Source organism: Rhipicephalus microplus, chromosome 4, assembly GCF_043290135.1.
Source record: "Rhipicephalus microplus isolate Deutch F79 chromosome 4, USDA_Rmic, whole genome shotgun sequence".
Taxonomy (NCBI): domain Eukaryota; kingdom Metazoa; phylum Arthropoda; class Arachnida; order Ixodida; family Ixodidae; genus Rhipicephalus; species Rhipicephalus microplus.
The window spans coordinates 21,346,005-21,371,363 of NC_134703.1; the positions used below are offsets into that span (position 1 = coordinate 21,346,005).

General features: G+C 46.7%; 1 protein-coding gene across 4 annotated transcripts in view; it reads right to left on the reverse strand.

Annotated features, from left to right (window-relative positions):
* LOC119171692 (acetylcholinesterase-like) overlaps positions 1–25,359 on the reverse strand; it is a 96,728-nt gene that overhangs the window by 28,165 nt on the left and 43,204 nt on the right. The window contains exon 1 of one of the 4 annotated variants that reach the window (XM_075892269.1): positions 11,556–11,637. The exons of 2 other annotated variants lie outside the window; for them this stretch is intronic. The gene's annotated coding sequence lies outside the window, so the exon portion shown is untranslated. Of the gene's footprint in view, positions 1–4,913; positions 5,366–11,555; positions 11,638–25,359 lie in introns of those variants that run through there. One more of the 4 variants, XM_075892266.1, reaches the window with a different exon arrangement.

Genomic DNA, 25,359 nt, shown 5'->3' on the forward strand with positions numbered 1-25,359 from the left:
TGATCTTTCCTCCTGCCATGCTATGCCAGCCGTGGTTTGGTTTCACAGTGGGACTCTTTCCGGCTACATTTGGGAAGGTCGTTGGAAGGAGGTCACTCGAACCTTCAAATTTGACTACACTTAAGCTCGTACAAGGAGAGAGAGAGAGAGAGAGAGAGAGAGAGAGAGAGAGAGAGAGCAAAAAAGAAAGTGGTTGAGGAGCCGTGGAACAAAGGCTACCGCTAAAGGCCACGACGTCTCTTAATAAAAGGTGCCGCATTTAGTTATTCTCCTGACTCGTGTATACGGGCAGTAATTATAACACAGTGAAGCTGAAAGAAACAGCGAAATTATACAAGAGACTCACGTTTGTCCGTAGCGCCAATTAGTCGAGTGCATCGGCTCTTCGCGCGATCGTTTGAGGCTGTCATTATCATCATCGTCATCATCATCATCATTTATTTTTACTTAGGTTGATCCGGACGACTCGGATCAACTTGTTGGGGTACACTGGTTGATCCGAGTCGTCCGATATCACAAGCGCACCTGTAGCCTTCCCTTAGATCTCGGTGTGATAAACATTCAAAGAAACGGTAGAAGCGCTGTGTTGTAGCACTTGTTTTTCTGTGAATGTTGCAAACAAGCTTTTCCGGCTGAAAACAACGAAACATCAATATTTTTCTATACTGTTCTTTAGGCAGTATGCAGTGCCGTATCGCCGCAGTAACGACGTAACATTTTCTTTTTCTTCGCCCGTTACCACCGTCTGCTACTGAACCCGTACCTCTCCCTTAGTTGGGTGGGATACATACAGTTAACTCGAGAGGATAAGTTCCCGATCAAACGTCAGGAGACCTAACAGTATACTGTATGCGTCAAATAAGACGCGATGAAAAAAAAAAAACATGGTAACCATCAGGCATAAAGATAACCTCATGCGACCTGTGAAGTAGCTGCAAACATAGAGTTTCCTATATACACTAGAGGGAACTCTGGCGCTAGTGTCTATGGGAGCTGCAACGCACGGCGCTTCAGTGAGCATGGGAATGATGGGTAGTACACACATTTGTCTAATTTTCGTACTTCTGGCCTGCTTCTGGCTCCGTGTGTATTTGTGTGCCTTGGAGCTGTTTTCTCATGAAACCAAAATCAGCAAATGCTCAGCGGTTGCAGTTCACCACGTTAATTTTTTAGACTTACCTTTCCAAATCGGGTCACAAAGTTCAAAAGGGTTCGTTCTTTCCTTCAAAATAAAACCGTAACCAGCAATAACGAATCCGCCAGTACGACTCGTCGCCCACAAGCACGAATACTAGACACATGTGTGTACTACCCATCATTCCCATGGTCGCTGAACGATCGCAACGCCAGAGTCCCCTCTAGTTAATTTTAGTAAACTCTATGGCTGCAAAGAAACGTCGGCTTGCCGTAGAATCGAAGTCGTATTGATTGATTTGTGGGCTTTAACGTCCTAAAACCACCATATGATCGTGAGAGACGCTATAATGGAGGGCTTTGGAAATTCGACCACCTGGGGTTCGTCAACGTGCACGCAAATTTGAGCACACGGGCCTACAGGATTTTCTCCTCCTTCTAAAAGGTCAAAGTTGTAAACACTCGCAAGGACTGAACGCCGTGACTATAAGTTTGCGTTGCAAATGTATATATGCAGGAGCCAGTTATGCGTGAACAGATGTATACATAACAACGCTCAATGTGGCCGATGGTGCGCTTGCATTCGTAATAGATTAAAAAAAAGAGAAACAGACGTATGCTAGTGCCCGGCCATGCTGGCGTAATTAATAAATACCGCGATGGTTCAAGTCATTTGGTCATGCAAAACGATGTAGTCGTGCGAAAATTATTAGTATCCAAAGTGGAAGGCAAGAGAATACGAGGTCACCCATGGGTAAGATGATTAGGTGCATGGTATTCTTGAGGTTACAGGTAATAACGTTCAGAGGACCTCAAAGAACTTGTATTAGAAAGGTACCACTAGGCGTCACATATTCATAGAGTAAGCAGTGACTCCCCGCAGCTGAAGAACAACAAAAACAACAGCGCTTTTAGTTTACGGCGCATTTGTACTTTCACTTTGTGACTTTCAAATTAATATGCGGTTTAGAGAAGTTATGAGAATGGTGGCAATTTCGAGATAGGCGTTGTCAATGCACCAGTGTTTCAGTAGTCTTCTAGCTTCATCGCTTAAAAAGGCATTATGCCAGAACAGTACAAGGGGAACATAAGTGCACTTTTTCTCTGCGTCTAGCAGTCGTTGTTGATTTCAAAACCAATCGTATAGTTTCTAAACTGTTTTCACAATGATATGAATTGTGAAGACAATATCTTCGGCTGATCTCTGCTGGATACTGTTTTTGACCCCCTTCTTACATTGTAATATGTATGGTAGTGTAATTACAAAGTCCGGTATACCCACTTATGTGTATACCTCTTTGTGTATAGCGCCACGCTGCTATACACAAAGTAGCTGATTCTATTCCGAGCCTCCGTGGCGGAGATTTGATTGGAGATATATAAATTCAAAAAGAAAACACAAAAAACTCAGAGTACTCGAATTAGGGCGCACATAAAATAACCTCAAAGATGTTAGAATAAACCCATTTCATAATTTAATCTTACTTTTAGGGCATTGGACATGATTATTTCAGAAAGAAAAAGTTCAGAGGACAAATGTTCTTCCTTGGACAACACGGATATCTACTCGCTTAGTATATGATATAGCTTAATCCAATGCTTATTTGAAATTGTTGCTGGTCTAGCTGGTAACTCTTCAGAACGAAAGAACTTAGCCTAACTAGGTGTGGTTATTGAGAGAATTGCCAATTGCGCTATATACGTTCTTTTTTCATCATGACAGTTAAGTGGGCATTTAGATTGATTATTTGTTAACGTTTTGTTAACATTCAATAAAATCATTTAGTACACTATAGGTGACGCCAGAAATCATTGCCGAGGTGGAGGGGGTGCAGAAGTAGGTGGTTAAAACCCCCCTTATTCTGGCTACTACGCAATGGTATATAGCTAGCGCTTTAAATAGGCGAAAACTTTTACAAACCAAGAAGGCTCTCTGGGTTGTCTTCACAAACCTTACTATCCCAGATACCAGCTTGCGTTTTGCACGTACACTGATTAGTTAACCTCGGCCCGGGGCCAAGGCAGGCTTCCTTTTCAATATAGCTGTGAGTAACCTTCCACGATTTTGTTATTATCATTTTTACATCCACCGCTTACGCCTCCAGAAGGACACGCGCGAAACGTCGCCTCCTCAGTCGTTTGGGTTAGCCAGGCGCGCAGGTTAGCGGTGCAGCAACGCATCACCTTCAGAAATCGAGAATGGTGCGCAAGACTTCCCTTGCCTGGACTACGCTATACGCAACGTAAACCACCATTACCACGTGGCCCCATCTATACAACACTCTCAGCTCCCCCCCCCCCTCCCGTGATCCCGCAAAAAAAAAAAAAAACTTAGCACAACAAACGAAACTCCTTTTTGGACCAACAGTCAGTATAAATGACGAGTCAGTGGGTATGCGGACGCCAGTAAGACTCTGAAAACACTAACGGGCTCGTTCACATGCGTGACACTCCAAGGTGACGCGTTACGCTCGGTTTCTCAGTCTCGTGACAGCAGTTGCAAAGCTTTATGGACTCGTGAGGTGAACCGTAAAAAAGGATCCTTGCTAGTTCTTGCGAGATGCTGTTGCCTTGGCGAGCAAACGTGAGCGGCTCGGCATTGATGTGCTTCGAGAGATCGGTCGCACTTGGCGCTGTTTACATCGGTCGCAACTTGGTTGGTCAGTCGCAGTAGGTTTCGCCATTTCTATTGACCATCACCGTGAATTAACCCTACAGCTTCTAGATCCTCACTATCTCGCACGCAGGGGGTAGAGAGTTCTGGCGGGAATGTCAAAAGTGGCAGCAGCAGCAGTACAAGCAACAGTGGCAAGCATTAGTTGTCCAAGTTAACGTGCGCGTCCTTGGAAATCATTCTTTTGTATTCCGCGGGACTTCCAGGCTTGCTCGAGGAGTGCTTGCAAAAAGCTTTGTCACCGCTGAAGGGAGCGCATGCAGGGACGAACTCCATGTATACCGCCAAGCGAGGTCGGGTTGAATTGGGTGCGCACAGAAACTCGCGCTAATTGTCCAGCCTGACCGAATAGCGGAAAAAAAGAAGAAAAAAAAGGAAAGACAGAAAGAAAGAGAAGGAGGAGGAGGAAATAAACACAGCGCGAATTGGAGTCGCAGACGTAAATTATAGGGCCGACACATCCCTCACTAATAGCCTGCAAGGGCACGTTGCGACTGAAGGAGGCTAAACACCGTACAAGTGCATGCGGTATAGGCAGCCAGTTTTCGACGTACAAATGCGACCGCCACAAATCACACGCTCGAGGTGCTCTTTGTAAATCGAGCACAGGTGAACAGGGAGGGCGGGGGGGGGGGGAGTAGTCTTACCGCAAGGGACATCGGCCACGTTGCGGTCACTCTTACTTTCCGTAAATGTCCGCTTACGGCACAGAACCCGCCGGCATGGTCTTACGCGTCACGCTAATGAACTCTGCGCGTGAAACGCCACGCGTTCGCCGCAGAAAAATAAATGAATAAATAAAGGACGTTGACATGACCCGCCTTTTTGAGTGTCGTTACGTCTTACGGTGGCCAGAAAATGTGTCTTTCGGTGTTACGTCACGCCACTTGCGCATGCGATTCCATCGTGCGCGAGCGGGTGGTTGACCTTTTCTTTTTTCGAGGAGAATAAAAAAAAGTTTTCGGGAAGCAGCGATTGGTATAGAAAAGAGAAATCAAATCTAATGGCCACCCATTGTTTGGCAGAGCCGAATAGTCTAGTGAACCAGGCTATCTATGAGCAGGCAGTGCAGGTGGAAGCGCTGGTCAGAGCTCACAAGACTTACCCGCCTCTTTGGCTGGCGTGAACCGTGTCCTGCGCAGATTCGTTGACACCCCTGGCGGGATCGCTTCGACAGGTCGTCGTCACCGGCGCTTCCGTGGCGGCCCCTGGCACCCTTCTGTAGCGGCCGCAGCAGCGGCAGCGTGGTTCGTCAAGTCTTTTTCGCAATATTCCGCGTGTGCTGCAATGCCCGCACCCGACGGTGCGTCCCTGATCCAAGGAGTGCCCATTTCGCTTTTGCGTGTTTTTTTTTTGTGCGGTTAGTCCCTAGACTGGTTGGTGCCCGGCTGCTGTCATACAGACTACTTGGCGTTTTTGTGCCTCTTATTATTTCTCCCTTAAGGCTCCTTTATTCTTTCGTTCCGGTGCGAAAAGTGAAAGCTGTCGGCGTTCTCCTTTGCGCCAGCGGTCTCAATCAGCGACGCACATCTAGGTTACGTGACATCGAGTCGGTCGGCTCGAAAGCACTCGCGCTACGAGAACCGCCGTTAGCTTCCACCGTCGTCTCCTTTTCGTGCGCCATTCTCCTCTCGCGTCGGCACATTGGCGCTGCCTTCGTTGGCGTTGGGCAATTACTGAGGGTACAGCAGCTTTTTAAATGCAGAGAGAAATTCCTTGCACGGGCCGCATACTAGCCCAAGTGTTTCGGGTGTAACCCTGACATCGCTTTGGGGAATTCTCCACAGCACAGGACGCCCCAGATACGGAAGGCATTTCTGCACTGCGGCTGCATACAACAATCGAAAGAAAGAAAGAAAGAAAGAAAGAAAGAAAGAAAGAAAGAAAGAAAGAAAGAAAGAAAGAAAGGGAGAAAGAAAAAAGAAATGAGACATATGCTTCGACGTTTCTTTTAGTGAGGTACTCAAACTTCTCAATACAGTTTTGGTTTTACTAATGCTTGATATATTTAAAAGTTTTAATACAATATATTTCTGCCATGCGGTGCCTGGTTGGCGAACCATTCATATATATTAGCTTTTATGCTGCAGAGGGGCTATAACTGCGTATTCTATGATATACAATTAAATGAGGCAGTTGTGAGCAGTTCGTCTATTCTAGTCGATAGCCTAAATTATTATTACCATAAAACATTAAATTATGAGTGTTCGCGTTCGCGAACTTTCCGGCTAGCTAGGTATGCGAAAGATACGCACGTTTTTCTGTTGCGTTCGAACACATCATTTTTATAACTGTGTTCTGATGTAACATTAGGCTTCGAACTAATCTTGCGCCTTGTATTTCTCTGATGCATGTTGCCAATGTACAACATATCAATATTCTTTTGGTCTGCTCCCATTTGAACACAAGTGGGAATCGAGGCCACGACATCGCTTCGTGATAAGCAACGGAATACCATAGCCACTGCCTGAGCCATCTTAGCATAAGAAAATACGCAAAATAAAAGCATCAATAAATTTATTAAACCTGGGGATCTTGTTGATACGAAAATAAATAAATATTCAAAATAGATGTGTGGGACGTCATATTCAGACAGACCGGACAGAGACACACTCATACACGCTCCCACAACACAAACACAAACACGGGCAGAGAAGTTAATGGGTGGAATACATATTTATGCATCTATACATGTATCCACGGCCGCCCGATTTCGGTTGAGCTACCCTAAGTGGTTAAGTGTCATGAAAAATCAATTATCGCGATTACAACAACAACCACCACCATCATGACGGCGGTCGTTATCACCAAAGCCCGTACTGAGGAAAACGTAATACGTCGCAATTGTTTGTAAAAGAATATTCGAGCCTGTCCTAATGCAGCCTCGATTGGGCTGTTTGTAGAATGGCTAAGCGACGAAAATAACCCGCAAAGTGACCCGTCATCACCGGAACCTACCATTCATTCAACTGGCCTCATAATTTGAACCTTTTGTTTTAACCAATTTACAAACAGCAAGAGGAGCGACAAAAAAAAAATCGGAAATCGTACAAAAAAATGCCGGACAAGATCGGTCCCTGTGATTGTGCGGCGTATATATATAGTGGGATAGTGACGTCACAGATCCCCAGACTTGGTGAACGAGCTCTCCGTGAATATATTTTCTAAGTATGCTGCCAACATTTTCTCTTTTTGATTGTGCTGTGCAATGCTTGATTGATATGTGGGGTTTAACGTCCCAAAACCACTGATGATTATGAGAGACGCCGTAGTGGAGGGCTCCGGAAATTTCGACCACCTGGAGTTCTTTAACGTGCACCCAAATCGGAGTACACGGGGTGCTGTGCAATGCTGTCTCCGAAGGTATTCTTATTTTATTTTTCTGTCTCTCTTACCTTTTACACACTGCAGGGTAGAAAACAGGATATTTATTTTCCGGTTGACATCCCTTCCTTCCCGCAAAACATTTTCTCTCTCTTTTTACTTCTTCGAGATTTCTTTGGTATAACGGAGCAAGAATCAGCAAGTCTCAGATGCCTTCACAATTGCAGGCATGCTACAACAATGGAGTCGTTGAATGTCGCACCGATCATAGGCAGCCGGAAACCTCAGGCTTGAAGAATTTATTTCACGTGGGAACGTAGGCGTGTGCGCATAATCCCACATTCATTTCATTACGCATTGGCTATTGTATCAGGGTTACGAGCTACTGCTGTCGCAGCTGGGGAACGGAAACCAGGTTAGCTGCACTAGCACGTGCAGTCATCAGGATCTCACGACAGGCGATCAACATGAAGGTTTTGCCGCTTGCGATAGAATTTGTGTATGTCATTTTCCGTGCCTCTGTCCATATGCCCGTCCGAACGAACGGACGTGTGGACACACGGAGGGACGGACGCTTCGCCCCACTCATCATCATTCATTCCGTAGATATTCTGTGATATTTTTTTTATAAAACTGCAGTCTCAGAAATTCAAGTCCATAGGTGGATTACGGCTTCTAATCGTGCAGGCGGGGCTAACAAATTCCAGTGCCAGGGAAGGCTGGGTTTTTAACGAAAGAACATTTATTATGCGCCAATCAGTCTGAGGGCTATTTGAGGTAACTTCAAATGAGATCCACGAGCTTCCGTGTGCTTCTTGCAAAGGAAGAAAACTACAAGTTGAAGACAGAAGTGACGTCCCCTTTCCCTCCTGCCCTCCACCGCGTCCTCCACGGGCATCGCTTGCCGGACAGTTAGTCATTCAAATTAGTGCAGATTGGGCAAATAGACTAAGAGAAAGATGGGTGTAAAGAAATTTTGGTGGAGGCAGTGCCGACGAGGCACTGGTGGAGGAGATGATATTCGGAATGACATTCCGCTACCCTTCTTCAATGTGTGGAGTCAGTGCGTTCTTTGTCACGGGGGTAGTGGACCATTACACATTAGAGTGCGATTGTGTGCACCAACACTGATGGTAAATACAACTTGGAATGCTAACAGGATTGTATAAATGAAGGTCTCCCAAATAGCTTGCTGCCGCAAATTTGCCGGAAACCACGACAACGTAAGACAAGGGCATACACGCGGGAGCGACAGGAAAGGACGTACGTTCCATTTGATCAGTGCGAAGAACTTCCGGACCGTGAGATACGTTGTGAACGGAGTGTCAATATGCCATATGCAGAACCTTGACAGTTTCTTGTGACCACAGAATAATTGCATAGCAGTGTCTACAAAAGTCAAGTTACAAATTTGAGCGCGCAAGGACCCAAACCAGTGGTTGGGAAAAAACACTTCCTTCAGGCGTCAATAAGTTTACATCTTTCGATGCAACGTAACGTCAAGGTTCCACAACGTCACTTGTAGTGAACATTTGTTCTAAAGAAGGCGCGGATTATGAAGGTTTGAGAACATTATAGTGCGTGGTATACGATGTCATTTCGAGGCGTGCACCACACATTGTCTCTCTTGTACTTGAGGATAAGAATGGGCAGCTTCAGAGACGGACTTAATTCGTCGCACGAGAGTCGCGAACTGTCCTCGGCGACTTTATTGAGGCATAGGAGGGGGTCGTAGCAAGGCCTGCCTGTCACCTTCTCCTCCTTCTAGCACGCTCGGAACCATTCGACGACCCATCGGTGCTCGTGCAGCCACCGCCGCTCGGCTGCGACAATGAGCTGAGCGTGCGAAATCGGGTAAACAATGGGCGAGCGCCTTGCCAAGGATGCCCACCCTGACGTCTCGTTCTCGGCGTTATAACTTACGCATGACCGTTGTTGCTAGAAGTCAGGCCAAGGTGGCGGCGTACCATATATACTTTGCAGCCTTGGTCGCGTCCCCGTATAATCGCGCTTCCCATTCTATGGCGCTGCGGTGGCTTCGAATAGAGTGACCTGTCCGGACGCTCTATGCGATGACTTATTTGCTACAGAATCGAAAGTTGGGCTAGTTGGATATGCATGGTATAACTATCAGTTAAAGCGCATGAAAAACAGACATGAAGAGAGGACAAGCGCTTTCTCGCAACTAAACTGTTTATTAGAAAGGGCAGAATATATATAATGTTCTCGATGTGCCACTGATGTACTTTTTTGCCTGCACACGCATGCGTCGTGTTTTTCAATTGCCTGTATATATATTCTGTCCCTTCTAATAAACAGTTTAGTTGCGAGAAAGCGCTTGTCCTCTCTTCATGTCTGTTTTTCGTGCGCTTTAACTGATAGTTATACTTATGTGCTGAGCAGTTTTAAGCTTCTGGATGCCAGCTGGAACTCATGACCACTGTGGATATGTACACTGCCTTTCTTCATGAAAGGGAACACTCGAACGCGTGGCCTGCATGCGCCCTGTGGCGGCTGCCTACAGCACCATCAACCGACAAGGGAAGAAAGCACGTTCACCTTTTGCGTCATCCATGTCCAAGCAAGAAAACGAGTTATGGCTGGTAGACAAGCGCTGCTAGATTACGTTCCCTGATCGCTCGCGCGGTGACCGATATCGGGCAATTACTGCAGCTTGCGCCGTGGTCGCGAACAACGTTTGATATGTTGGCAGTGGACTACACACTGCACGCGTGAGCAGAGAGAGAGAGTGAAATGTAACAGGGCTTGTCTACCGCCCAGAACTTGTTATTATTTTTTTCGGCAACAGATGATGCTGAAAGTGAACGTGTTTCCTTTTGCTGTCGGTTGATGGTGCTGTAGGCAGCCGCCGCAGAGCGAAGGCCACGCGTTCGCGTGTTCCCTTTCATAAAAAACGACAGTGTACAGTGTGCGCTATAAAGCGCTGGCAAACTGCGAGGTTTCGTATGTAAAGTGACTTGCGATTACTGTGAGCGCGACGCTGCGGAAAGTGGTCGTTCAGCGAGGAACCATTCGTGAATTCTTCGAGGATTCGGCAGCGTCGTCAGCCTTGATACACAAACTTGTAAACCTTGATACGAAAAACTTGTATACACTGCGAGTGTTTGGGTTTGACCAATTGAAGTGTTTCATACCCCGTTAAGACTGCTGCACCGCAAGAAACTAAAGATTTTCTTACTTAGAACGGTTTCATCTTTTTTTTGGACTAGCATGATCTTCACACTTTTCTTTTAATGGTGCACATCGAGTGAAATCTAACTGGGTTTTGGAAAAACCTATTGAACCATTCTTAATAATTAAATCACAAATCTTAATGATGCACATCGAGTGAAATCTAACTGGGTTTTGGAAAAACCTATTGAACCATTCTTAATAATTAAATCACAAATCTTAATGATGCACATAGTGGAGTGAAATCTAACTAGGTTTTGGTAAACCTATTAGGCCATTCTTAATAATTAAATCACAAATCTTAATGGTGCACATAGTGGAGTGAAATCTAACTGGGTTTTGGTAAACCTATTAGGGCATTCATAATAACTAAATCTCAAATCTAGGCACTCACGTGTGCCACTCATCTTGTCCGACATTGCTATAACGATTAAAAATTAGCGACATTTTGGTAAAGTTGCACTAAAGAACTCTACAGAATTGACTCAGAGGTGAAATGTGGTGAAAAATGATTGGGTGGCCACATGAGGTCACCACTGTATTATCTGTAGCAAAGGACGCAGATGGACGTACACAGGATGACCTATCAATTACAATGCATTCTTCTTTATTTTAAAATGTAAAAAATAGTTCAGTTCACTATAATTGATCAATTGATATGTGGGGTTTAACGTCCCAAATCCACCATATGAATATGAGAGATGCCGTAGTGGAGGGCTCCAGAAATTTCGACCAATTGGGGCTCTTTAACGTGCACCGAAATCCGAGAACACGGGCATACAGCATCTTCGCCTACATCGAAAATGCAGTCGCCACAGCAGGGATTCGACCCCGCGACCTACGTGTCAGCAGCCGAGTAGCTTACCACTAGACCACCGCGGCAGGGCTCCGTTCATTTCAACACTATCTGGGAAAAAAAAGTCTGGTTTATTTTGGGAATTTGATGCTACTATTTATGTGTGATGCGATTTTAAACATTTGCGAAAATGTGACCGAGCGATTTGGAAGCAACTTCAATCAATCAATTATTAAATAATGATCAATTAAATAATTATATAGTTAATAGGATTGATTTATGTAACGCAGATGTGAGAGTTTCGAAGCAGGATGAAAAAAAATAAATCACAAATGATAGAAGTAGCGTTACGTTTGCATTCACAGGTCTATCTCTGTGAGCAGTTATGGGGAAGTGGTGCGGCGGCGTCAGAATTATCCATGCGAGTCCACCCACCGAGACCGTCACCTTAGATCCGCGGGACTTGTTCGCATTGTGCCAGCCTCAAACTTTTTTCATGAAGCTGTGATAACTACGCCGACATGAGTAAAAAAAAAAACATGAGTGCACCGATCTCAAATGACCACGCATGAACTTCCGTTTGGTTCATGAACGCAATGATAAGAAACGGTAGTATACATAAGGAGAAATAACTAACCCAAGACTGGCATATATCATCTTAGGTATATAGATGACGTTTTTTTTACTTTTAGATTACGCAGAATCTTCAATAATTACGGCATATCATGCGACGCAAGCGATGATTATATTTGCCTTGTAAGGGCACAAGGGCCGGTTTAGGATGAAGAGCTACAAGCATTTTAAGTCCGTGAAAAGGATTACTCGGAGAACAACAGCACCAGTGCTACAAATCAAAATGCCTATTTGAATAAATAATAGAATTTTGCTAGTTAATCTCGTAATAACCTACTTTATGGTACATATTGCAAAATAAAAGGAGCCGGGGAATATATCATCTTGAAAAATTGTATACTCTGTAAGTGCACATTTTGAGTATTTATTTACCGAAAGGGGTGACGCATCTCATTCGCGTTCTCTTTTTCGCGCTTCAGTACATCAGCTGTTGTGTTTTAAGTACAAAAAAGCCAATAAAAACCAATGATAGGAAGTTGAACAACTGCACATTCTTGCTGCGAGATCAGTGAAGCGTATGTTGAAACTCTTCATTCATATGCAAATATTGATCTGATTAAGCGAGATACTAAGAATAGAGGAAAGGCAGAGATGTTAAGCAGAGTTGAGCCTGGTAGACAACCCTGCACTGGGGAAGGGAGGAGTACGTTTACAAAGCAGGAGAAAAAAGTCACTTCTGCAGGTGACGTATCAGTTCCACGTTTGATATGTCAAACGGCGCATACCGGTCTGATACCCTTGAGGAAACGCAAGAACGCTTGGTTGCCTTTTGGAATGTCACGGGCAATTCCGTGGTCCCAATAGCTTCGCGACACTAAAAGCACTTCCGTCCATGTGATGCAGAGCATGTATAGAGGTGAAGCCTCTCGTTTAAGTAAGTTGGACAATAACACAAAAGGCGCTCAATAGTTTCATCGACAGCACAGTCGCTGCTCCAGGCGCTGTCGGTCACCTCAATTTTAAATGAGTAGGTGTTGGTGAATGCTATACTTCGAGACGCAGATGTTATAACATTGCACCTTCCTTCAGGGAAGGACCAGGTAGAAGCCGCAGTCACCGAGATGAGTCGAGAGAATACAATCGATGATGTGTAAACTGTCACGCTTTCCACTTCTGCAGTGTTATGCTCTGCAGCAGCTTACTCAAGCATCGAGTCACGTCAATCCTTGATAAATGTATATAAACAAGGTTCATTTCTACTTGTGCTCTTCTGGCAGATTCACCAGTGAAGCTGTTGCCGGATATACCAAAGTGAGCTGATATCCACTGAAACACTACGTCGTGTTTGTTTTCGATCGTACAGTGCAGCATTTCTCGTATCTCCCACATAAGTTGTTAGCACGATCATCTATGTTCATTTTCAGCAGATATTATTGGAACAAGTTAACTAAACATGTAAATTAACTATAGAAAAAGTCTGTAGTTAACCTAAATCTCTTTCTGTTAGTATTTTTTCACCGTTTATTAATTTTACGAACAATGATGTGTGTAGGTAACTGGGTATACATTGCTTTTTTTTGTTCACACGAATCCCTGACAAAACGAACAAATTTTCTGTAAAATTTAGATTTTCTCTTCCCGAGAAGCTGCTGCTCATTTCTTTTCGTGCGGAGCGACAATTAAACACGAGTGACTTGCTTCTTTTTAAAACTTTGCTCCTTCAGGGACGCAGCAAGAGTATAATTGTGCTTTTTAAAAACTACTAGCTTGTGAGTCGCCTTCAACAGCACTTATATCTGTCAAAGCAAGGGTTTCCACTCTGTCCCTCTCATTTACTTATACGATATAGTAACCCTCTATCAGCCAACTAGATTCTTTTCTGATTAACATTTATGCTTGTGCCATTTCTTCCCTGTCCCCTGCCTCTGTGCATCACTACATGCGAAATTATACACGAACCATGTCTTTATCTAGTACAATACATGAATCACAGGTTAAAACGTTTGGACAACTTTATTTAGTATAACGAATACATTATTAGCACTTGCTCGTGATAACTGCATCATGTCCCTGAAAATATTCCTGCTAACGGTAATGATAGTCCTTATGGACCTCAGTAAAGTTCCTTGTCTCTCTTTCTGTCTGTCTGTCCGTCCGTCCGTCCATCTGTCTCTCTTATGTGAGTCTTTAAATCAAAATTACGCGACACGAGCTGTAGACGCTAGAAACGAAAGTACAGGCATTACGCTGCTCTAAATTTCTGAGTTTCGATCCGTGAGTCATTCCTTCCTAAATTGCCCAGTCTTCAACTTTGCCAAGCTTCATTGAATGCACATCGGCGAAACAAAGTGTGTCATATGCCTCTTACACAACCATCAACGTTGAATATAAAGGATGCCGCATTGCCACACTGCCTTTTTTGATGATAGCAAATTTCTGTTATGATAGGCATGACTGCACGAGCGTATATGGTGGCGGGATTTGAAAAATAACTGCTTGTTGTTTGAGTAGATGGAGCACTAAGGTCGACTTGCGACCTCTGTGCTACCGGGTACACAATGGCTGATAGAGATATTACTCACTCGATGTCTGCTGTTGCGCCTGTTTGTATGCGACCATGGACCTTTAATGAAATGTCTGAGTCGTGTCGACGAAAGGCCTGTGCTTATTTTGCCTATGAGAACACCGTTAAGGAAAATACAGCCTTCGAGCAGGTCATGTTCGACGCTACGACATGCCATTGCTACAGGATGCTCACTTCTGGGCGCATTTCGCGAGCATAAGTTAATGCGCAACGAAAGTAGCAAACGCGGAGTGTGAGAGGATCCACGCAATGCATGACATGGGCCACTACATGGCCGTCCATGGCAGGAATAGCGAGATTTCTTGCCTGAAGGACGTGCAGGTTCTTATTTTTATTGTTTTTCTCGGGGTGGCAGTTTGTGGCAGCCGGCGACAAGCAAAAATGCAGGTCTTGTGTTCTGTCATCATCTCTCCAGACCTCAACAGGATGCGGAATAACTCGTCGCCTTCTCTCTCCGTCCAGATTACGCACCGGGCACGGCCGACAATCAAACAGACGTGTGTTGAGACTGCTGAATCCACGTATTCCTTTTGTTTCTCGCCGTAATGACGCAGAGAATTCGCAGGGCGCCAATTTGATGCTTTCTTTTTAAACGTTCAATTAGCATCGTCACCCTTGAGCGACTGGCGGTCTCCTCCGCCACCTTAACGCCGTATGTGACTTCGCGAAATAAAGTCTATATTTGTGACCATGCTCGCTACTGACACACACACACACGCACACACACACACACACACACACACACACACACACACACACACACACACACACACGCGCGCGCGCGCGCGTGCGCGCGCACACACACGTCGACAGAGGAAGAGAGAGAGAGAGAAAGAGAGACTGACCAGGCATTCCCGCTGTCTCAAACAAAATCATACGGCAATATGGCAGCAACGCCTGACACGAACCATGCAAATAACGTTATGTGCATTTCTTCTCGAGCATTCTCTGTGGAAAGTAGACGTGTTTTCCCCTGCTTCTCGTTGTTTTCGCCAAGCAGGCAACAAGGACAGCCTTCTTCCCTTTTTCAAGGTTGTGCAAACAAAGCCGACTCCAAGTTCGACCAGGTGCGCTTTTATGAAAGCTCGTAAATGTATAAGTGGTCCACGTTGTTTGACGGATGAGACGTCGCCAGCCGAAAAAGGCCTCCGGAAAACCCGAGGCTGTATACCAATCGCTCGCTTGTCAGATGCTTCGATGATTTCTGCCAATTGTGTGGCGCTTACAAAAAGAACCAGCCTCTATGAGTACACAGTCTGGCGGGGCTTTGTCCTTTGAAAAAAAAACAAACTAAAAACAATGTACGCTTGCAGCCCGCACCTTCTATGCACGTATGCTGATCCGTGACGCGTCCCTGCGGTTCCTCACACGACAATGCATCAACAATGTTTGTCGTGCGCTTTAACGACTGAAACAAGTATATAGAATCAAGCTTCGCTCTTGAAGACAGTTGCGACGGCTGTCTGAATAAGTCTGTACGACCGGCATAAATTAACAGCCACATAAATGAGACACACTTTCTGAGTACTTCTCGCACGAGAGAACGTATATAATTGCTGTGTTTACGAAAAGAAAACTTTTACCAGAAATATATTGCACTGAGCCAGGCGTGTACAATGTTGACGCATATTAGTCAGGGTTTTCGACTTCAAGTGAAGGCCCTTCTGGTTGCAGTCCAGACTGGCATAGTCGTAATTACTTGGTCATAGAAGAAGACATCAATCCAAATTTAGCAATGTATGATATAGCATCACTCGCGAACAAGAGTGTAGTCAAGTAAAAGTAAAAAAAAAATACGACAAATCGTGCTCTTGTGAGCTTACATCTTGAACGAAAGAAGGAAGTGGGTACATCAAACGCATTGTGAGCATCAGTTTAACGAAAAGCAGGCAGTGAGTAGAAGACAGTGAGTAGCAGCCTGGATTGCTTGCTTTGAGCCAAGTGTGACGAGGTGGATCGGTATGAGCGTAGTTATGCGTAGCATAATTACCAGTTACGCCGTGTACCTTGGTATGTAACAATAGCTTATATATATATATATATATATATATATATATATATATATATATATATATTGTTGCGGGTTCGCGGCTATGCAGCTATGCGGGCGGTGCGAAGAAGAAGACGACGACGTTGGTGGGCTGTTCGAAAATACACAACGGCTGCCATCTTGACTGCTGGAGTACTTTTCTACTCTAAAGTAGTAAATACATTCGCAACATTTTTGGTGGTGGTGCTGGGTACGACGCAAGACGGAACTTCGAAGCGGACGTGTTCTCGACTGCCCGACCATGGCAACAGAAACCAATTCTGCCGCTCCTGTTTCAGCCGCGACTCCGGCGCAGCCTGTACAGCCGGTCGTATTGACGCAACCGCGCGACCCTGGCAACTTCTGCGGCACCGACCATGTTGACGTTGACGACTGGATTCCGAAGTTCGAGCGGTTTGCAGCAGTGTACCGGTGGGACCCTACGATGATGCTCGCCAACGTTGGCTTCTATCTCTGCGGAACAGCTGGCGCGTGGTTCGAGGCTCATGAAGCGGACATAACCAGCTGGGATACTTGCAAACAGAAGCTTCGTGACCTGTTTGGTAAGGCCGTCGGACGCCAGCGGGCCGCTTCTAAAGAACTCTCTGGTCGGGCACAAACTACGACCGAATCATATGTCACCTACATCCTTGACGTTCTCGCCCTTTGCCATCGTGCCGACCCCAACATGTCCGAGGAAGACAAAGTAAGCCATTTACTTAAAGGCATTGCAGATGATGCTTTCAACATACTGGTTTCCAAAGACTGTTCCACCATTGATGACATCATCAAAGAGTGCCGCCGATTCGAAGAGCTGAAGAGTCGCCGGGTCGCCAAGAATTTCTTGCGACTTCCGAACACGGCCGCTACGTCATCTTGCGAGGACCTTCAGCCGCCATGCAGTCAACCACATAACAACGAGAGTGTAGTTCGCATCGTTCGTAGAGAAATCGAGGCCGCGTCTCCGTCTTTTCTGACCCGCCCATCTGATGATCGACCAACGATCTCGTTGATCCAACAGGTCGTGAGAGAGGAGCTGGCAAACGTTGGGCTGCAGCCTGTATGTTCGTTGACGGAACCTCGGGTCAGTACCATAGCGCCTTCTCCTGCACCAGAAAGATTCCGCCGCTATCGTGATCCTGCTCAGTGGAGGACACAGGACGACAAGCCTATATGTTTTCATTGTCATGGTGTAGGACACATCTCCCGCTACTGTCGTTTCCGCACGTATCCACCTCGGTCGTTTCCTGGCTATCGACGTGACGACAACCACCGGCCCCTGCAGTATGGCGCTCGTGACGATGGACCGTACAATGGCACTCCTGCGACACCAGTCCGCCGGTCCAGCCGTTCGCCGTCCCCGCATGACCGTCGCTCCAGGTCACCTCAGCACCGCCGCTATTCGTCGCCCCACCCTAGTGGACGCCCTTCTTCGGAAAACTGAGCAATGCAGCTCCCGGAGGTGACGCTGCATTGGACTCCCGACCTGAAAACCCTCTGCTGACCTTGACTACGGACAAGAACCTGCTTGATGTAGAAGTGGATGGCCTTCCTGTTACTGCCCTTATTGACACCGGCGCACATATTTCAATTCTGAGCTCTGACCTCCGTGCACGATTAAACAAGGTCCTTACGCCGCCAGAGTCCCTATTTGTACGTGTCGCTAGTGGAGCGACCCCGGCTGTGCTCGGAATGTGCACCGCGCGTGTGAGATTCGCCGACCGCCAGACGTCCGTTCTATTCCATGTTCTCGCTCACTGTCCACATGACGTCATCCTTGGACTCGATTTTTTGTCCGACCACTCCGCTGTAATTGACTGCTCAGCCGGCGTCGTGCAACTTGACTTGCCTGCGGCCACCGAAGAGTCGAAGATGGTACAGAACAAGCTTTCGTGCGCTGAGTTTGTTCGCCTCCCACCCCAAGCCCTAACTTGTGTCACAGTTGAACCATATCCCAGTGTTCCGGATGGGGATTACGTGGTCTTTCCCTCTCCCGGTGTTTTACTGGCCCGCAACGTTTCCTCCCCGTACACCATATTAACTGTCACAGCGAACAAGACGTGCCTTCCTCTTCTGAACTTCGGACTCAGCCCTCAAATCCTACCACAAGGCATTGTTCTCGCCACTCTTTCGCCGTCACACGAGTGCCAGATCTCATCAGTGTCACGTGAACTGGCCACAGTCGCCTCCCCGAACCCGCATAGCACCGACGCAGCCAAATCTACACGGCTCAACAATGTAACTAAGATGATTGCCTCAGACCTGTTGCCGTCTCAGGTCAAAGACCTCACTGATCTTCTCACGAGCTATTCGGACATATTTGACTTTGACGGTAGGCCCATAGGTCAAACATCGCAAGTCAAACATCGCATTGATACCGGTGATGCAGCTCCAATTCACAGGCGTCCCTATCGAGTGTCACCATCAGAGCGCCAAGTTATCCAACAGGAGGTGAATAAGATGCTCACAAAAGGCATCATAGAGCCCTCATCGAGTCCGTGGGCGTCCCCTGTAGTCTTAGTTAAAAAGAAGGACAATACCTGGCGTTTCTGCGTGGACTATCGGCATTTAAACAAGGTCACCAAAAGGGATGTCTACCCGCTTCCTCGTATTGATGATGCCCTGGACTGCCTTCATGGCGCAACCTATTTTTCTTCGATAGACTTACGCTCCGGTTACTGGCAGATCGCCGTGGACGACCTCGACCGGGAGAAGACCGCCTTTGTAACGCCTGACGGTCTCTACCAATTCAAGGTAATGCCGTTTGGCTTGTGCAATGCGCCGGCGACGTTCGAGCGGATGATGGACACGCTTTTGCGCAGCTTTAAATGGTCTATCTGCCTGTGTTATCTGGACGACGTGATTGTGTTTGCCCCAACCTTTAAGTCTCACCTCGAGCGCCTTTCCTCAATTCTTTCAGTATTTCGAGAGGCTGGGCTCCAACTTAATTCTTCGAAATGCCATTTTGGGCATCGCCAAGTTACTATTCTAGGGCATCTCGTTGACTCCTCCGGCATCCGCCCCGATCCCGACAAAGTCCGAGCTGTCCTGGATTTTCCTGTACCGACTTGTGTCAAGGACGTTCGAAGTTTTGTGGGCCTATGCTCATATTTCCGACGATTTGTCAGAAACTTCGCAGAGGTCGCACGCCCCCTCACTGATCTTTTGAAGAAAGATGTACCATTTGAGTGGGGTCCTGATCAAGGCACGGCCTTTTCCCAGCTCATAACACTTCTGACCACGCCACCGATTCTCGCCCACTTCGACCCGTCTGCTCCAACCGAGGTCCGCACTGATGCTAGTGGCTACGGTATTGGCGCGGTTTTAGCCCAGCGTCAATCCGGTCACGATCGAGTTCTTGCGTATGCCAGCCGGCTCCTTTCTCCTGCCGAACGCAATTACTCTATTACGGAACGCGAGTGCCTGGCCCTTGTATGGGCAGTTGGTAAATTCCGCCCCTATTTATATGGCCGGCCTTTCACAGTTACCACTGACCATCACGCTCTATGCTGGCTTTCAGCCCTCAAAGACCCAACGGGGCGCCTTGCTCGTTGGGCTCTGCGCCTCCAGGAATTCACATACACAGTGGTTTACAAGTCTGGCCGTTTACACCAAGACGCCGACTGCCTCTCTCGGTACCCCGTTGACGCTCCAGATCTAGTAACCGACGACGCGTCCATCTGTATTTCCTCGCTCTCTGCTTTCGGCAACATGGGATGTGAGCAACGGCGTGACGCGTCCCTACGAGAGCTAATCGACCGCCTGAACACAGGCTGTACAGACAGTTCGCTTCGCATGTTCGTTGTCATAGACGGCATTTTATACCGCCGCAACATGCACCATGTGGGAAACGAACTACTACTCGTAATACCCACTCATTTGCACTCGACCGTACTTCAGCAACTACATGATGTACCAACGGCTGGCCACCTTGGTGTTGCCAGAACGTACGACCGTGTCCGCCGACGCTTTTTCTGGCCCGGCCTCTACCGTTCTGTACAACGTTATGTTAGGTCTTGTGAGTCGTGCCAACGCCGCAAAAGGCCAGCGGTACACCCCGCCGGGCTCCTTCAACCGATCGACGTACCTGCCGAGCCTTTCTATCGTGTCGGCCTCGACCTGCTGGGCCCTTTCCCTCTTTCTACCGACGGTAACAGGTGGGTCGCCGTCGCCATAGATTACTCGACCCGTTTCGCAATTACGAGACCTCTTCCAAGCAGCTGCGCTACAGATGTCGCCGACTTTTTGATTCAAGACGTCATCTTACATCATGGCGCTCCTCGTCAACTGGTCACCGATCGCGGTCGCTACTTTTTATCTAAGGTAATCGACGATCTACTTCGTTCTTGTGCAACCAAGCACAAGCTTACGACGGCCTACCATCCTCAAACGAACGGCCTCACAGAACGTCTGAATCGCACGCTCACTGACATGCTCGCCATGTACGTGTCGACGGATCATCGTGACTGGGACATTGCGCTACCCTTTGTCACTTTCGCTTACAATAGCTCACGCCACGACACTGCTGGATATTCTCCCTTTTACCTTTTGTATGGAAGAGACCCGACATTGCCGTTCGACACGCTTGTACCCAACCCTGCCAACCTGTCCACAGCATATGCTCGCCGCGCTATTAGCACCGCAAGAAAGCCCGTCAGATTGCCCATCAGCGCCTTTCGGACTCGCAGCTCCGTCAGAAACGTAGCTATGACAGCCACCATCGGGACGTCCACTTTAGTCCAGGTGACCTCGTTCTTCTGTGGACTCCGTCGCGGCATGTTGGTCTGGCTGAAAAGCTTCTACCCAAGTATTCCGGACCTTATCGTGTGCTACGGCAGGTAACTGATGTTACCTATGAAATAGCACCTCTAAACCCTTCGATACCTTCCACATCTTCCGACATCGTCCACGTCGCTCGCCTCAAGCCGTACATCTCGTCCAACACCTGCTAACAAGCGCCGGGTCGGCGCTTTTCGCCGCCGGAGGTCGATGTTGCGGGTTCGCGGCTATGCAGCTATGCGGGCGGTGCGAAGAAGAAGACGACGACGTTGGTGGGCTGTTCGAAAATACACAACGGCTGCCATCTTGACTGCTGGAGTACTTTTCTACTCTAAAGTAGTAAATACATTCGCAACAATATATATATATATATATATATATATATATATATATGCCAGCCTATATATATATATATATATATAGGCTGGCATGGTGGTTGAGTGGCCGTAGCGTTGCATATACTCAAGTAGATCCTCCGTGAGCGGTCACAACGTGCTTTATTTCGACGTTTCGGCCTAGAGTCTGGCTTTTATCAGGATTCGCAGGGCGCACACGCGCACACACATCCTGATGAAGGCCAGACTCTAGGCCGAAACGTCGAAATAAACCACGTTGTGACCACTCACGGAGGATCTACTTCAATATATATATATGGATCCTGCCCACGGCAAGTGATCTTTTCACCCACTTTTCTTTCTTCTCATTTACATTACAATTGGCCTAATAACTTCCCCTATACCTTCCTTGGCATTATTGTCTGTTAGATCTCATTAATATTGTGTAAAACACGAAAAACGACCCCTTAAGTATAAACTTGTTTCCCTTATATATATATATATATATATATATATATATATATATATATATATATATATATATATGGCAGGTGTAATGTGGGCAGTCACGGTAAAAAAAGTAAAAAGAAAAAGAACATGTTTTCAGTTTTTACTATACCTACCGCGAGAAATGTGTATATTGCGGTGACTGAAAACATTGAATAATCTTGCTAGGCTTTCTGACAAACCAGATAGCCTAGCTCTTGAGGAGTTTCTGACAACGAACATTCCACATCTAAAATCTGTGCTACCGCGTGGTGCCCAATTCGTACTTTTGTTAAAGCATCGATCAATAACTCCAAAAGTTTATCATGTAGGCTGCTTTTTGAGCTATCGAGTCCACCGGAAGCCATTATGGTTAACCTCCCTGCCTATTCTCTTTCTGTTTGCTTCCGCAATCTAGTCGGCTTCCAAGAGGGGGTTAGGACACTATACAGCCTGTACCTTGCATAACATGGTATTTTCCGCACCAGCCTTAGCATGTATACCGAACTCAAGGTATCCGTAGAAGGCAAAGCAATTTCCGAAGATTGCGCAGTTTGACGGGCGCTGAGTCAGGTATGCTCTTTTTCCCTCCGACAAAAACACGGCCTACGAAGTAAATTGCCTCTATTTTAGGCGTTTGTGCACCTTCTACGCTAAATGCTCTCCCGGTGCCTTTTATTGACAAGTTGGCATGGTGTAAACGTCCTTATCGCTCCGCTTGCCAAACGATGTTTTCGGGTCGTGTTAGGCTGTCAATATGTCATCGGTGCTCACGCAGAAAAGGAAATGAGTGCGTCAGCTGTCCTTAGCGATTTGACGGCTTACCTTCGCTAATCGCTACCATGAGAAATACCTTATGCATGCGAAAGCTACTGGAGGTTCAGCACGGCTGCCACAAACATTGAGCTAATAAAGTAACGCGACAAACAAATTCGGGAAATATCCTATACAGGGCAGACAAAAGCTTTATCGACACCTTTGATGGCCTGTCTTGTGCCAGAATGTTAGTAGGCAAAACGCCCTGCTGATACGTCATAGGTAAACAGCGGTTGCTGAGACTGACGAGACCATTACAACGTGAAAGAGTGGCCAAGCCAAAAGAGCTTACTTTCGTAGTGCGAAACCAGGAGTTCCGAATTTTAGTTTGCGTAAGCCAGTAGTTATAGTGACAGCTTGATTACTGCATACCTCTAACGTTATATGAACCCAATAAAATACCCAAATATCTTCGCTATTGCTGCTACCAAGGGAAATAACCATAGCCTAGTCGTGAGCTAGCCGTGAATTAGCCTTCAACAAGCAGCCAACACAAGTGCTAAAGTAATGTTTTCACTAGCACAGTAACTCAGTGGTCATCCATGGTTTCATTCGTATGCTTAAAAGAACGCTTTTTTTTCTTTAAGTAGGTAAAACAAGTCAAACACCGTTTTTTTTTTCAAGCCTCAATGACAAGGTAATGGTTAATAACAGTCTCCAAGTACGTATTGTAGGCTTTCACTGCACCAATGTTAAGTTTGTTTGTGTCAAACTTGAAACATAAACGTCGTCGTAACACACAGGTGACATAGTGGCAGGCAGTTCAAAAATTGAAGAAAATGTTAAGGAGCTCACCGAGGAAACCTGGTGAGTGCTTGTCAATCCAATGATGCAAATTATCCAGCAGTCAGTCTGGTTGCTTCATATCCTAGAGCGTATGCAAATCAGCTATGTTTACCAGCCCGTACATGCCCTACAGACGCTGCGAGGTTAGCACGGGGTCGAGTAGTAGTATAAGCAAACAGGATCGCAAGATCACTCCACGTGTATCCGTGCTTACGAAACAAGAAATTGGCCAATCTAAAAGAGCAGGCAGACTCACGCGTGACGTAATGTTTCGTAGGAATTTCGGTGACACGCCCGCGTATTCAGGCGACGTGCATGGCGTGGCCGTCTTATGTGTTGCCCCCGAGACTAGCACCGCTCAGCCATGCGCACCTTTCGATCGAAACTGAAGCGTGAACCGTGAAGAGCACTCATTAAGGAGGCGGGATGCTACATCACTCGCAACGCGCTACGATGCGTCCGAATGGCTTACCAGCCTCTATAGGATGGCAGTGACGTCTCCCATGCGAAGACAGGCTGAAAGAGTGGGTGTGCGTGACTTAATGCGGTGATCGCATACGCACCCAGAAAGGGCCAATGCTGTTTTCGTCATCGTTGCGATCAAGCCCGCTAGAAATAGGAAGGTTGCGCGGAAAGAGAACGCTTGTCGAAGTACGAGACGATCGCGAGACAATGCACGCTGCTTCCCGTGAGCGACTGCACGTTCCTTCAAATGAAGCGAAGCTGATTGCCATGAACTGCGGTTGGAACGCCCCTAGTTTGTTCGTAATCTAAACGCTGTCAAAGAAAGAAGATGTATGGTTTGGTGGATCCGACGACTGGACCAGAGGGCACAGACTTACAAGGGGTGCGGCATGCGCCAATCCGTTTCCCTTTGAACTTGATTAATTGATATGTGGGGTTTGACGTACCGAAACCACCATATGATTATGTGAGACGCCTTAGTGGAGGGCTCCGGGAATTTGGACCACCTGGGGTTCTTTAACGTGCACCCAAATCTGAGCACACGGGCCTACAACATTTCCGCCTCCATCGGAAATGCAGCCGCCACAGCCGGGATTCGATCCCGCGACCTGCAGGTCAGCAGCCGAGTGCCTTAGCCACTAGACCACCATGGCGGGGCCCTTTTGAACCTGAACTGACAAGGGTCCGTATCCGCAAAACGTATACATAGGTACGGTAGTGAAGTTCGTAAGAGCGAAAACCGACAAATGCAGGTACAGTGAGCATATAACTACCGAGTGCCACCAGCGATGTGGAATAGTGTATATTGAAAATAATCTTTTGCGATTGTTCAGGGAACTGGGAGCGCGGGAGGAACACGCACTCGAGCGCTCGTGCTGTGTGCCTCCTCTTTGCTTCGTGTGTGTGTTCCTGGGTGTGTGTTCCTGCCGCACTTCCAGTTCGCTGAACAATTACGAAAAACACACTAGCCCACATTTCCATCCTGTTGCAATGTAGTCTTTTGTTGACTTGGCCTGAGATTTCTAACTGTATACCCACTCTGAAATAAGCGTTGCCAACAAGGTTAGGTGGGATACTAGTACGTCAGAAATTCTGCCTGTGAAGCTAGTTTTTGCTGATACATGGCGAGCCTCTTGGTTATTAGTGCTAGATTGTGGGACAGGTACTAGGGTGGTCCCCAAAACTTAGGTGATTTCCACTTTGCGTAGGCAGCGGCTGCGATCAGTGGAATTCGGGCAAACTGTGAACAAATCTCTGCATCTATGAAGGTTGTCTAAATTTTATACTACTGCCATTACTAACTGTGACCTAATATGAATATTTTCTTTTCAAGGAAAATATTGAAACAGTGACTGAAGTTGAGCGTAAATGTAGCTCACAAGTGCA